Raw genomic sequence first — 13806 nt, forward strand, 5'->3', positions numbered from 1 at the left:
TGGATAAATGAATAAGTCCCTCTCTCTCTCTCTCTCTCTCTCTCTCTCTCTCTGTTTTAATTTTAATCCCTGTAAGTTTTCCTACTTTTATAAATGCTATTAATTTGTATAAAAATTTCATGTGTTTCCAAAATTCCATTTTACAATGAGATGTTTTTAGCTTGAGTTTGTTACAGTTTCTCTTTTCCAAGTCATAAATGCATGTGTGAATATTTACATATTTATGTATTGGTCTTTTTTGAAGAAGATTTTTAAATTTTTATTATATAATATATATATATATATATATATTTTTTTTTTTTGTGGTGATTGAACCCAGGGCCTTGTGCATGCGAGGCAAGCACCTACCAACTGAGCTATATCCCCTTGTGTGTTGATGTTTCATCTTATTTTGAAAGACATGTGTCATCATTATGAAACTCAGATTGCCCAGGTTGGATATTGGCTTTGATTCATCAGTAATTCCAGCTTAAGCCAGTGGCTCACTCTTATTATATTCCAATTTTTCTTTGATAAGATGGACATAATAATAATAATGTCTACCTCTTAAGGTTGCTATGATAATCGATGAATTTATATAGTGGGTACTTACAACAATGTTATTATTGTGGGAAATGATTGAGAAATATGATTTTGGAGTTTTTGCTTTCAGGAAATTGTTTTCTTGTACACGAACATCTTCACCTCATGCATGAGACTTCAAATTTTATATTCATGTGAAGTTTCCTTTCTTAATTTTTTTCCTTCCCCCATTTTCCCTTTCTTCCTCCAGTATCTTCTCTTTACTCCTTCCACTGGGGCCTTTCTTTCTTCTGTCATGAGAATGAAGTCCCTGTCCATGTCTCTTTTTTGCCATATAGAATAGACGTATATATACATATACACACATACACACAAGCATGCATACGCTTATGTATGTATTGGAAGTTATAATTGCACTTCCTTTAGGAACTGAGTTTTTCCTCAGTAAAGAGAAAAATATTAGTAAAATGAACTCCTGATTTGTTTTTTCTTAAATAGAAAAATAATTCTATTTAAGTGAAAAAGGTTGGGAAGAATGACTGATCAACCTGGTAGGAATGAGCGCATTTCCTATCCAACTGTTGTCGCCAAATACTATTTCTTACTGAGAAACTGAGGCTTCTTCCAGAAGTAGATCATTACATGTGTGGGATAGGAAATGCATAAGACAATTCTGGACCATCTTTTCACCTCAGAAGGCAAGGGAATACCAGAGGCCCTTGGGGACATGTTAAAATGACTTAAGAGCAATGGGAAGTAGTTTGTAAGGTCTAAAGATGAGCAACCTAAACATCAAAGGAAAGAATAGGTGCAATACATTGAAATACATCCTGTATGTAAAAATTCCTTGAACTCATAATGCTATTTTAGATAAGTAGAGGATTCACTGTTACAGTTGGAGAATTCTAGGGATTCCATTAATTATTATGAAAATTAGTAAATAAAAGGAAAGATGAATCATTTTCCCTGTCTTTTTAGTCAAACATTAACTCAAGACAACCAAGTAGTCGATGTTAGAAAGTTTCTTTTTCTTTATAAAAGTATTCCTGATTATAAATTAAGGAGGAAAATTAAAATAAAGATTATTATTATTAATAGTAATAAAATCAATAGGTGAAAAGGTAATGGAGAATATTATGAGAGATAGATTTGGCTGGTGACACTGATACCCATGGATCCATCTTAACATCATATAAATAGAGGTAATTAGGTATTAGGTGCTACCTAATGGAACCTCACCATATCATAAAAATTAACAAAATTTGAATGTGATCAAATCATTAAATCTACCCAACAGTTTCCAGGAAATACAAGAGACAGAGGAACACACTAAACAATACCTATGGTGTGCCCTTGGCCAAATGTAGAGTGAGAAGCCTTACCCAAAAAGTTACATGTTATGTCAACAAATTATTAGGGAAAACAAAAGAGGCTGAGTAAACCTATAGATAAAAAGAAATTAAGAGACATGTTAACTACTGCCACAAAGATATGGATGAATGAGCGGACTGGATATTTGATAATACAGTGGGGTTGTCATTATTTTTTTAGACATGTAGTGGTATTGTGAACATGTTTGGAAAAAGAGGCCTTCTCTCTGAGAGATATACACTGAAATACCTTTAAAAAACACAGTATAAATGGGATCTGCTTAGAAATTTTGGGATATGGGAATTGGTGGGGTAAGAATGAAAATGATTCCCCGTGAATTCACCACTTTTGAAAGCTGGAAATGGACGCACAGAATTTCGTTATATGAGTCTCTTGACCCTTGTTTGTAATTATGTTTGTAATTTTCTCTGGTAAAAGTTTTAAAATCCAGCGAAAGCAGTGGTGGCCATAGCCTGTTTTCACGGAGCTCTCCACACCCTGCTCCCCGAGCTCTTCCGGGTGCTCTGGACTCCGTGCCGTCCTGGCCATTGGCTGGTCATGATGATCTCTTCACCCAGGCCCAAGAGGGTCATGAGGCCGTCGGGTTTTGGTTTCCCTGGTGCCACTGAATGCTTTCTCCTTTCTTTTCCTTTTTTTAAAAGCCAGCCTCCATCTGGGTTAAGGTTTAGACTTGGAAAGTCCCCCCGAGTCTCATGTTTTGAAGATTGGGTCAGAGCTGGGGTTTGGGGAAGTGATAACATTATGAGGGCTCTGACCTCAGAGTGGGTCAATCCACCGGTGGCTGAATGCACTAGTGGGAGGGGGTGGAAACTACAGGCCGTGGAGCATGCTTGGAGGAAGCAGGCCGTGGGGCATGCCCTGGCTTTCCTTGTTTTGGTTCTCTCCTCTCTCCAGGCTCCCAGCTCAGTGAGTTGAGTAACTTTCCTCTGCCAGGCTCCACCATGGTGCTATGCCTCATCTCATGCCTGAAGCAACGGAGCCAGCTGGCCACGGTCTGAACCGCTGAAACTATGAGCCCAAATTAATCTTGCCTCCTCTGAGTTTTTTTTTTTTTTTCAGGTAATTGTCAAAGTAGAAAAAATAAAAAAAGCTGGCTGACACAACCTTCCTTCATCACAGGCCTTGCTCCACCTCAAAATAACTTCACGCATGATGCTTTCAGGGACTTATAACTCACCCCTACTTTACTCCAGATACCGCCTCAAAAGGATGTGAGAATTGTTCATTCTTTTCTATTCCCTTCCTCATAGCTGATGAAATAGGACCTTGGTGGTGGCTGACTTATTTGGGAAGGCAAGTGGGACTGTTAAGAGCGATGAAAAATATAAGTGCATGGGAAAGACAGAAATCATGCTCCTGGTACCACAATGTGGGTTGTGTGGAATAGACGGAAAGTCCCTGTTCTCCCACCCCCAGCTCTCTTCCCCCTCTTTCAAAGGAAAACTATGGGGTTGGAAAAGAGGCATTTTGGCATGGTGACAACTTTTCTGGAGGAGTTAATCAAAATCATTCTTAGTCAATATGGAGGAGGGCTTTACAAAGAGCACCAGTCTAGGACAAGGACAGTGAGCAGCTGGCAGGGTCGTGACAACAAACCTGATTCTCACAGACCTGAGGGCTCTCCTGGGTCACAGACTTCCAGGTAAAACCAGAAAATTACTGCACAAACCAAGATAAATTGGCCACCCAACACTAAGACCAAGGAAACATTTCTTAAAAAGAATACAGGACATATCATGTGAATGGAAAAATTCTTTTTATCATTGGCAACAAGGCTGTTTTCTCCAGGAAAAACTAATTGCTATGACAACATATGTTTGCTCTTAATTACCTTGCCACAGCCAAAGCTGATTGGGAGACTAGCCTAGATTTGGAGTTCTCCAACTTACGAGAACGCCTTCTGGGGTTTTCTACTCTAAAGCTAGTAGAAATCCAGACAAAGAAAATCTCCAGAAACACTTGTGAAAGACTTATAATTTCAAAATAGCATTGAAAAATTAATAGAAACAGTATAATTACTAAAAGAGTTTACAATTCCTTTCAGTTGTCATTTTTGTCTTTGGGAAGATACTGAACATTTGTTCTAAAAGTCAGTGGAATAATTCTTTTCTCTGAGTGGGTTGCCATTAATTTCAAACACGATTTCACTTTCTTCATTTTTTTTGGTTATGAAATAAAGTTTATTGCTCACACAGTAAAGGACAGTCAGTCATGTACAAGAATGTTCTCTGCAGAATTGTTTGGGATAACAAAGAACTAGAAATAATCTAAATGTTCATTAACAGAGGAACTTGATTAATAGTAATGTAATCAAATCACAGAACAGAATACTGTTCACTTTATTTATTTTGATTTTTGCCTTTTAGGATTTCTAATTTGAAAATTTAAGAACACATTGTTATGTGACTCCTATTTCATAAGGTTGCCCTTCCATCCAAAATTAACCCAAAACTAATTTTGCATTTGTAAGATGGAGAATAGATTCCTTTTGATCAGAACAAAAGAACTAGAAGTGGAAATTGTGATTAATACAGAATGCATAAAGTGTATAGGTTTTGTGGAAAGGTGTCATGGGACCACCAGACTACATCTAAAGCTGTATTGTAAGTGCATTTTTTTTTAGCTAGAATTTCCATAACTTTCATTAGATTACAAAGGAGACTTTATTACCAGAAAAGATTAGGACCATTGTATTAGAGTGCTGAAGGGCTAAAGGAGAGACCCCAAATCAGTAAAACCACTGTTCTGACAGATACCTGCCATGTCCTTGATTCTAACATCCAGAACCAGCAACACCTCGAACTGGGATATGTATTGTACCCAATGGCATCTTAGGTCAGATGAAATACAGTAAATATTTGTGGAATTTTGAGATTATCTTTTATTTCTGTGCTTCTTAATAAGAAAGACTTGTCAAAAACACGGGTCAGTATACTGTCAAAAGAACTTTGGATTCAGGGCCAGGAGACCTAGAATTCCTGGCCCTGACACTTTCAAGCTGTAGGAACTTTCGCACATCATTTAGCACTTCACCTTCTGAGGTCTAGGCTCATTTCCACATCTGCAGGATATAAAGGTGTAATCATCTGATTCTCAGAATTCCTCTAAAGACACCTGAAGTGGGAAGCAGGTAACAGGTGAGTGATTCAGGAAGTCCCCCTCCTTCAACCTAGAATGGTTTTGTTAGGAGTTCTACAAATCAGACTTGTTCTTAAATTTTTGTTGGAAGAATAGTTTCTGTTATTTTTCATTTAACAGTGCCAAGTCACTTAATGTTTGAAAGATGATCAGAGTGATTAGAAGCACAGATGTTAGGTCAGATAACCTGCCTGCCTAGTCATTCTTGCCGTGTAACATTGGCCCAGGAATTATAACTGGAATAACTTTGGTATCTCCCTAATGGGGTTGGATATCAAAAAGATCGTTCATAGGAAAGGCTAATTTGATTTCTTTGAATTGCATGTAAACTAATTCTGCCCCTTGGGTTAATGAGGGTTAGTGAATGTGGGGGTCTTCATGTCTCTCCAGAGATTATCTACTTTGGTATTTGGTCTTCCCAAGTTCACCTCAGAGTGTTTTATAGGTCTTTGGACCCATAATCAACTTCTGAGAGACATTCACCACTGGAGATGACCTCAGCATTTTGGATGGGTTATTATTTGTTGCAGAAAATCAAAGGAGTAAGGAAGAGCTCTCAGAATGATCAGAAACAGCAGAAATGCCTAGAACTACAGATTGAAATTTAATTAAAAAGTATTCATTGTGGCTTGGTGAGGGCACAAAGGTCATATGATGTGTTACTGGCATTTAGAGGCTGGGTGATTAACTAAGTCATCAGGGTGGGAACAAAGAAAAATAAGAGGCCAGGGACCCCAGAGGAAGGGCCAAGTTGTCTCATGGGTAGATCTGAGGAAGTTTCCCAAGGGAAATAGCACTTGAGCTGAACTTGAGGGAAGAAGGAATGATCACAGGTGGGAGGGTGGGAGGGAGAAGGGCTTCTCAGTCAGGTGAAGCAAAAACAGATTACATAACAATAAATAATTATAGAACAATAAATATAAAGCAGAGGTTAAAAAAATCTTCATGACATTGCTTCTTAAGAGTTAGGTACTTAATGAAGTACTTTATATGCACTGTTTTCTTGCAGTTCATTTGGTCCTTAAACAACTCTATGGACAAGTTTTATTACTCTTGTGATTTGGAAATAAGATGTATCAATGCAGGGATATTTGAAGGTGAAATGAATGGATCATGAAAGCTATAACGGAATCAGTCCATCCTAGAATGAATGGACTGACTGGGTGGTAACTGTCGGCAGATGTGAGGTGTGGCTGCAAGAGGTGTGTCACTGGGCATGTGGCCTAAAAGGGGACATCTGCTCTCTGGTCCCTGCCCCTACCCTCTGCTTCCTGGCCACCATGAATGGAGCAGCTTCCATCTTCCATGCCTTCCTGCCATGATGATCTGCTTCACCTTGGGCCCGGAGCAATGAACTTAGACAGAATCTCTGAAACAGTGAGCCAAGATAAACCTTTCCTCCCCCGCTGAGCATTTGATCACAGAGATGAAAAGCTGACTAACACAATTACTATGTCCATTTTGTAGATGAGGAAAAGGCAATCATAGAGAGTGGAGTGTCTTTCCTACACTGGGAAGTGGAATAACATGGATTACAGCTTAGAAGTTCATCCTTTTAACTAAATGTTCTCATCAATGATGAGGCCGGTCAACCGACTTGGGGCCAGACCATGGGTAGTTAGGACCCCTATGGGTCGTGCTAGCCATGGAAATCCTACTGGTTCCTCCTATGAGACAATGGCTTTTAACTGTTTTACTATTGACACTTAAGGCTGGGTAATTTTTTGTTCTTCAGGGCTATTCTGTGCTTTGTTCAGCAACACCCCTGGTCTCTACCCACTAGATGCCAATAGTGCTTCCTTCCCAAGTTGTGATAAACAGAGACGTGTTTGCAGACATTTCTAACTGCACCCTGGGGGGCAGGATCTTCTGCATCAAGGAACTGATGTTGTAGGCAGCTTCATACAAGTACTGGTTTGATACTCTGCACAGACTGAGCTGAAGCCAGCAGAAATTCTCTCTGCTGTGCACAAAATTGTCTCCAGCAAACTCTCAGCTTTGAAATTGTGCTTCTCAGCAGCTGGGGTCTTGATTTCCCCAAGGTGACTCACATAGCCCTTGTCTGTGGGAGTCAGTCAGTTATCTGTTCTGACAAGGCCCCTTGTGTGTTTGAGGGAGGTGTAGTCTTCGACACTTCAAAGCACGCAGGATGCACAATTAGGTCTCTGCATTGTGCTTGCCAAAGCATGACAATTGGAACACTTTGATCCAAGGTTGTTTTGTTCTGACCAGCATCAGAAGTTCTGAACCTTAGATTGAGTAGTGAAATTGATTATATATTCCATTTGCTCTAAGCCTACCAACTTGTACCTCTGCTCATCTTTTCATTTTATAGGCCCACCTCCACAGGAAACAGTTATGTAACCTTCTTAATGGCATTTTCCATGGTGACTGGGCTTTCCAGAGTAGGTTGGGTGGTATAGCTGCATTATCAGTATCCCTGGGTAGGCCCAGTAGGAGTTTTTGAAGTTAGGGCTTAATTATAGAAATGAAAATCTCTGGAGACTAAAGCTGGGAGGAAGAGCGTGAAAGGCCAAAATTCAAAGTCAGAAGGATGTCAGGAAAGTTTTTATAAATAAAAGTTCCAAAAGCAGATCCTTGCCCTGGGATTTTGAGCCACACCTTTAAATAGGGGAAATGAGAGCAAGGGGGAAGATTCAGGATTGATGGGTGAAAACAGTCACTGCCATGAGGCATTTTGTCAAACAAATGTTTCCTAAACACTCGTTGTACAACAGACTCTGCACTGAGCATCCTCAGAGCCAATGCAGGATGCAAGCTTCAGCACCCAGAAATGGAGGTGGAGAGAAGCTGAGTCGCATGCTCAAAGTCACATGGCTGGAATATGGGAGGACCAGGGCTAGCACTCAGGTCTGTCTGATCCCAGAGCTTAGGATAGGAATCACTGAGGTCTATACCACGTTCTGAGCAGTGCATGCTCCTAGGGTGGGCCCTGGGAGGGCTGGCATGATTTAAAAGATCAGGGAAAAGGTGGATCAGATACTTCAGATACTTATTTTAATCATCCTCTCAGGGGGTGAAGTCAGAGAAGAAGAAGAGTGCCTTGGTCACCACTGCTGAAACACAGCCATGGCGTGTTGGTGCAAACCTCCTAGGAATACAGCAGAGGTCCTGAACCCTCATTCCTCATCTCATGGCCTATACCCCAGAGGGTGTATTAGTTTGCAGAGGTAGCTTTCAAAAAGTACTCCATACTGTTTGATTTAAAGAGCTCTGGAGGACAGAAGTCCAAGGTCAATGTGCCACACCATTGGTTCCTTCCAAGGTCCATGAGCAAGAATCTATGTGTATGTTTCCTAGCAACTGGGGGCTGCTGGTCATCTTTGGTGCTTCTTGGCTTGTAGATGCCCCATCCTGATGTGTGCCTTCCTTTTCTCAAGGAGTTCTCCCTGTGTCATGTCCACCTGTGTCTACATTTCTAGACACGAGTCATATAGGATTAGGGCCCACCCAAATGACTTGTTTATTTGCAAAACCCTACTTCCAAGGAATGTCAGGTACTAGGAGCTAGGGAATCAATGTATTTTTGTGATGATTGTGGAGGGATGCAACTAAGCTCATGATGACGGCATCTCAGTGAAGCACACAGTTGTTATGGTATGGGCTCTGGCCAGGGCTCTTCTGTGAGCTGAGTTGGCTATGTGAGATAAGTGCAGCGTCTGTGCCCTTTGAGACTTAGAATGGAGGTGCTCCTCTAGTCTCCTATGTCCTCTCCTGGCCCTGCTCCCCTCTTATATACATTAGCCTTTTAGATAATAGTGAGTGGGAAAAAAAGATAAGAGCAAGTAGGACTAGCAACACTGGGAGAAAACAGAGGGAAGAGTGATCATTTTACCTGTGAGTTTTTTTTAGGTACCAGGGATTGAACTCAGGTACACTAGACCACTGAGCCCCATCCCCAGCCCTGTTTTGTATTTTATTTAGAGACAGGGTCTCACTGCCTCAGTCTCCTGAGCCGCTGGGATTACAGGTGTACCACAACCAGCTACCTGCGATTCTTCTCTCTCAGCAATGCCATCTTCTTGCCTTCTAATCCCTTTGTGTGAGCTTGAACCTCTATTCTCTTCTTGGCCCATCTCATGGAGATTTCTTTTCAAAAGTAATTAGGCTTTCTTTTCCTCCCTGGCTCCCTCTCCCTATGTTGGAGGAGGGGAGATAGAGTGAAAGGAAGAAGCCCAGCTCTTCTCCAAGAAATAGGGTGTGGGTGTAATGTACTTGGAGAAGGTTGGAAGTTGAAGCTTTCCTTAAGCGTTGATGCTTGTCTGTCTTCCTTTTCCCTGTCCTCCTGGTGTAGAAGGACAAGAGTGTTTAACCCTCAGGCAGGATTCAATCCAGAATGGAATGTGTGGGTGGTGGGAGCTGGGGAAGGAGGCGGGCTTTCCAATGTAATACCTGCTTCCTTCAGGCTCTGCCAGCTACAAGCAGACAATTGTTTTTAGAATAGCTTGTTTTATTTTGGTGTAAAAATGTCCAATGATCCAGCTGTGCCAGGATGTTTGCATTTTGTAGAAGTGTTGCCATTAAACACCATCTTTAATTGACAAAATGGCAAGGGAGAGAGAGGAGCTGATATGTTTTCTTTCTTTCTTTTTTTGGAGTACTAACCATTGAGCTGATGTTCTTGAGCTTCATCATGGATCGCTTCATCATGGATCAGGCGCCATATCAGGGCTTCTGCACACACTGTCTTTATTGCATTCACCTCAGCCAGGGAAGCAATTAAGACAGGTCCCACGTTACTGATGAAGATTCATGAGAATGGGAACAAATTTTACACATGCACATGAGATAGAGCACTAATCTCTAGGATATATAAAGAACTCAAAAAGCTAAGCACCAAAAAACAAATAACCTAATAAACAAATGGGCCAAGGACCCGAACAGACACTTCTCAGAAGAGGATATTCAATCAATCAACAAATATATGAAAAAATGTTCACCATCTCTAGCAATTAGAGAAATGCAAATCAAAACTACTCTAAGATACCATCTCACTCCAGTCAGAATGGCAGCTATTATGAAGACAAACGACAATAAGTGTTGGCGAGGGTGTGGGGAAAAGGGCACACTCTTACATTGTTGGTGGGAGTGCAAAAATGTGCAGCCAATATGGAAAGCAGTATGGATATTTCTTGGAAAACTTGGAATGGAACCACCATTTGACCCAGCTACCCCTCTCCTCAAAAAAGTCGATACCCAAGGGACTTAAAAACAGCATACTACAGGAACACAGCTACATTATGTTTATAGCAGCACAATTCACAATAGCTAAACTGTGGAACCAACCTAGATGCCCTTCAATAGATGAATGGATAAAAAAATGTTGTGTATATATATACACAATGGAATATTATTCAGAATTAAGGGAGAATAAAATTATGTCACTTGCAGGTAAATGGATGGAGTCGGAGAAGATAATGCTAAGTGAAGTTAGCCAATCCCAAAAAAACAAATGCCAAATGTTTTCTCTGATTTAAGATGCTGATTCATAATGTGGTTGTGGGGGACATGGGAGGATTAGCTAAACTCTAGATAGGACAAAGGGGAAGGAGGGGAAGGTAGGGAACATTAGGGTAGGAAAGACGGTGGAATTAGATGGACATCATTACCCAAAGTACATGTATGAAGACATGAATGTGTGACTCTACTTTGTGAACAACCAAAGATATGAAAAATCGTGCCCTACATGTGTAATATGAATTATAACGCCTTCAGCTGTCATATATAACAAATTAAAAAAATTTTTTTTGGAGGGGTACCAGGGATCAAACTCAAGGGCACTTGACCACCCAGCCACATCTCCAGCCCTATTTTGTATTTTATTTCAGACAAAGTCTCACTGATTTGTTTAGTGCCTTATTTTTTTCTGAGGCTAGCTTTGAACTCATGATCTTCCTGCCTCAGCCCTCTGAGATGCTCGGATTACATCACCATGCCTGGCTAAAAATATATTTTTTGAAAAAGTTAAAGCAAGAGGAAAACTCTCCCCCTCCCTTTAAGCAGAAAGCTGTCATTTAAACTATTCTAAATTCTTTGAGGAGATCCAAGTTCCTATATACCATTTTCTTTTTGTCTAAAGAACATCCTTTAGCATCTCTTATAGTGAAGAGGTCTCATGACTAAACTCTTCTATTTTTTGCTTATCTGAAAACACTATAAATTACCCTTTACTTTTGAAAGATTTTCACTGGAATACAATGAGATTTTTTTTTCATTCAGCAGTTTAAAGATACTTTATTGTCTTTTTTCTTGCACTGTTCATGATATGAAAGTGGCAGTCATTTGTATCTTTGTTTTTCTGAATGCCAGGTGCCATTTTTACCTGTGGCATCGTTTAAGATTTTCCTCTTTATCACTAGTTTGTATCAATTTGATGCTGTTGTGTATTGGGAATGTTTTCTTTCTTTCTTTCTTTCTTTCTTTCTTTTTCTTTTGCATTTTTTCACTGTATGTGTATGGTTTTATTCCAATTTAAATACAAATTCAGCCATTTTTAAAAAATATCCTTTCCTGTCCCCCTCCTTTCAAACATTAGTTGCACTTATATTTGGTACACCCTTTATGTTTTTTTGGCTCTATTATTTTCTTGTCTCTTTTCTCTTTGTGTTTAACTTCAGGAAGCTCCTACTGCTGTTTTCAGACCACCCTGAATGTTTTCCTTGTGTGTTGAATCTGTCATTATTTCCATGCATTAAAATATTCATTTCAAATGTTTTCTTTTTGCAGTTCTAGAAAGCTCCTTTGTTTTTATAAAATTTCTTTCCTCATCATTTTCATGTATTTATTTATTTATTTCATTTTGCTCAAGGTAAGTCCTTGAACATGTTTGTTTTAGCAATTTTAAAGTGCTTGTTTGCCAAATCCACTCTCTCCATCATTTGGAGGATAAAAGAGATTCCTGCTTGTGTGTGAAAATACCCCTGCCATTGGTAGAAGAAAATCGGTCTGTACTAGTAAATAATGTTTGGCTTCAAGTAACCAAATGCCGTAAAGCCATAATCACATAAAGAATAAGGAATTTGCCTCATTAAAGTGGGTGGGAGTAAGCAATTGCTGATTCTGATTTAATAGCTCTGTAATATAAAGATTACTGTAATTCTTGTTGATAGTTTTTCATATAGTGGTAACTTCACTGTTTCAGTAAACTGCAAATCTCTAGACATCACAGTTGTATTCAAGGTCCCACCAATGGAAGCAGTGGGTTTCTAATAGGTATCACCCTGTGACTTTCCATGTCACTGGCAGAACTGAGGCACATGACTTCCTTTGGACTGACCACTTGTTGAGTAAAATTTCCCTGACCGACTTAGGCCAATGAAAAATTTACTTCTTGGACTGATGAATTTGGGCTCTGGGAATCGGGAGACAGTAGTGGGGAAGGGACAGGCAATGTTGTCCATGCACTGCCGTATAAAATGATGCCCTCGTAATGTCATTGGGTCTTCATGTTGTAGGATGTGTGATGGGATTCTTGGAGCAGGGTCAGAAACAACATGTGCAGACTCTGATGTTTTTCTGCAATTGAGGTTTAGAAGTCCATTGGAAGAATTTTGTAAGCTCTACTTTCTTTCAAACACACAGAGGATAAAATTTAGTTGCTGAGTTTTCTGTTAGCAGAAGTGTCTGGTGGCACAAGGGTAGGGAGAGTCATGGTAAATTGGAGAATATGGCAATGTGAGTCACCAGTAGAGCTAGTGGACTCATTTCTTGATGATTTCTGTTATGAGTTGTGTGACCTTGGACAGCTCAATCTCTGAGACTCAATTTCATCATCAAAATCTAGAAATATGGTATATTTGTTGTGGGAAATTAACAAATAATCATCAGTGTTATTATTTCTATTTTATTATTATTTCTAGTTTATTCACCTAAAACTAGAAATAATAATACAGCTGTGGTTTCTAGAAAAGAGCAGCAATTCTCAAGGGTTTAGGTGTCAGGCCACTTTAAACCCTTAGAAATTATTGAGAATTTCAGAAAGCTTCTGCTATACTTGTCATTGCTATCATATTTACACTATAAAATATTAAAACAGAGTTTGAAAGTATTCATTAAAATAACAATGAAAGTGCATTACATTTTACAATATGTAATATTTTAAATGGAAAAATAGTCTGTGTCACTATGACAAAATACCAGAGAAAAACAACTTATAGGAGGAAAGATTGATTTTGCCTCACTGATTCAGAGGAGTTGGTCCATGGTCAGATGGTTTTGTTACTTCTAGTCCTGTGGTGGGGCAGTATGTTGTGGAGCAGAGCTGCTGGCCTCAAGGCATCAGGGAGGCAGAGAAAAGAGGTGGGGGCAAGACATTCCCTTGCAGGGCACAGGCTGAGTGACCTATTTCTTCCTACTGCTCCACCTCCTACAATTCCCACCACTTCTCAGTAACACCACCAGCTCTAAGCCCATCAGTGGGTTAATCCGCTGATGAGATCGGAGCCCTCATGACCCTGTGCCTTCCCAGGAGTCCCACCTCTGAACATTGCTCCACTGGGGACCAAACCTTCAAGACATGAGCCTCTAGGGTGCCTGTCAGATCTGATACGTATTAGTAAGTTTTCCAAAACAGAGAAACAGAGAGTGGTGTGGTTTTACATGATTGCCAGTCTCTTCTGATTCCATAGATGACAGCTGGGCTTTCTTAAGTGTTTCTGCTTTCACTTTGCTGGAATATCACTGTCTGTTTGCTCCGGGCGGCTCCAGTGAATGCTTGTGAGAGAATGAGGTTGG

At 40.0% G+C, this 13806-nt stretch overlaps 1 long non-coding RNA gene across 1 annotated transcript in view; it reads left to right on the forward strand.

Moving 5' to 3' along the window:
* Nucleotides 1–2977: 2977 nt before the first annotated feature.
* Nucleotides 2978–13806, forward strand: part of LOC120892411 (uncharacterized) — a 58693-nt gene continuing 47864 nt past the window's right edge. Inside the window, exon 1 of the long non-coding RNA XR_005737091.2 lies at nucleotides 2978–3125. This is a non-coding gene — a long non-coding RNA (uncharacterized LOC120892411). The remainder of the gene's footprint in view (nucleotides 3126–13806) is intronic.

The sequence above is a fragment of the Ictidomys tridecemlineatus genome, chromosome 9 (assembly GCF_052094955.1).
Source record: "Ictidomys tridecemlineatus isolate mIctTri1 chromosome 9, mIctTri1.hap1, whole genome shotgun sequence".
Lineage (NCBI taxonomy): Eukaryota > Metazoa > Chordata > Mammalia > Rodentia > Sciuridae > Ictidomys > Ictidomys tridecemlineatus.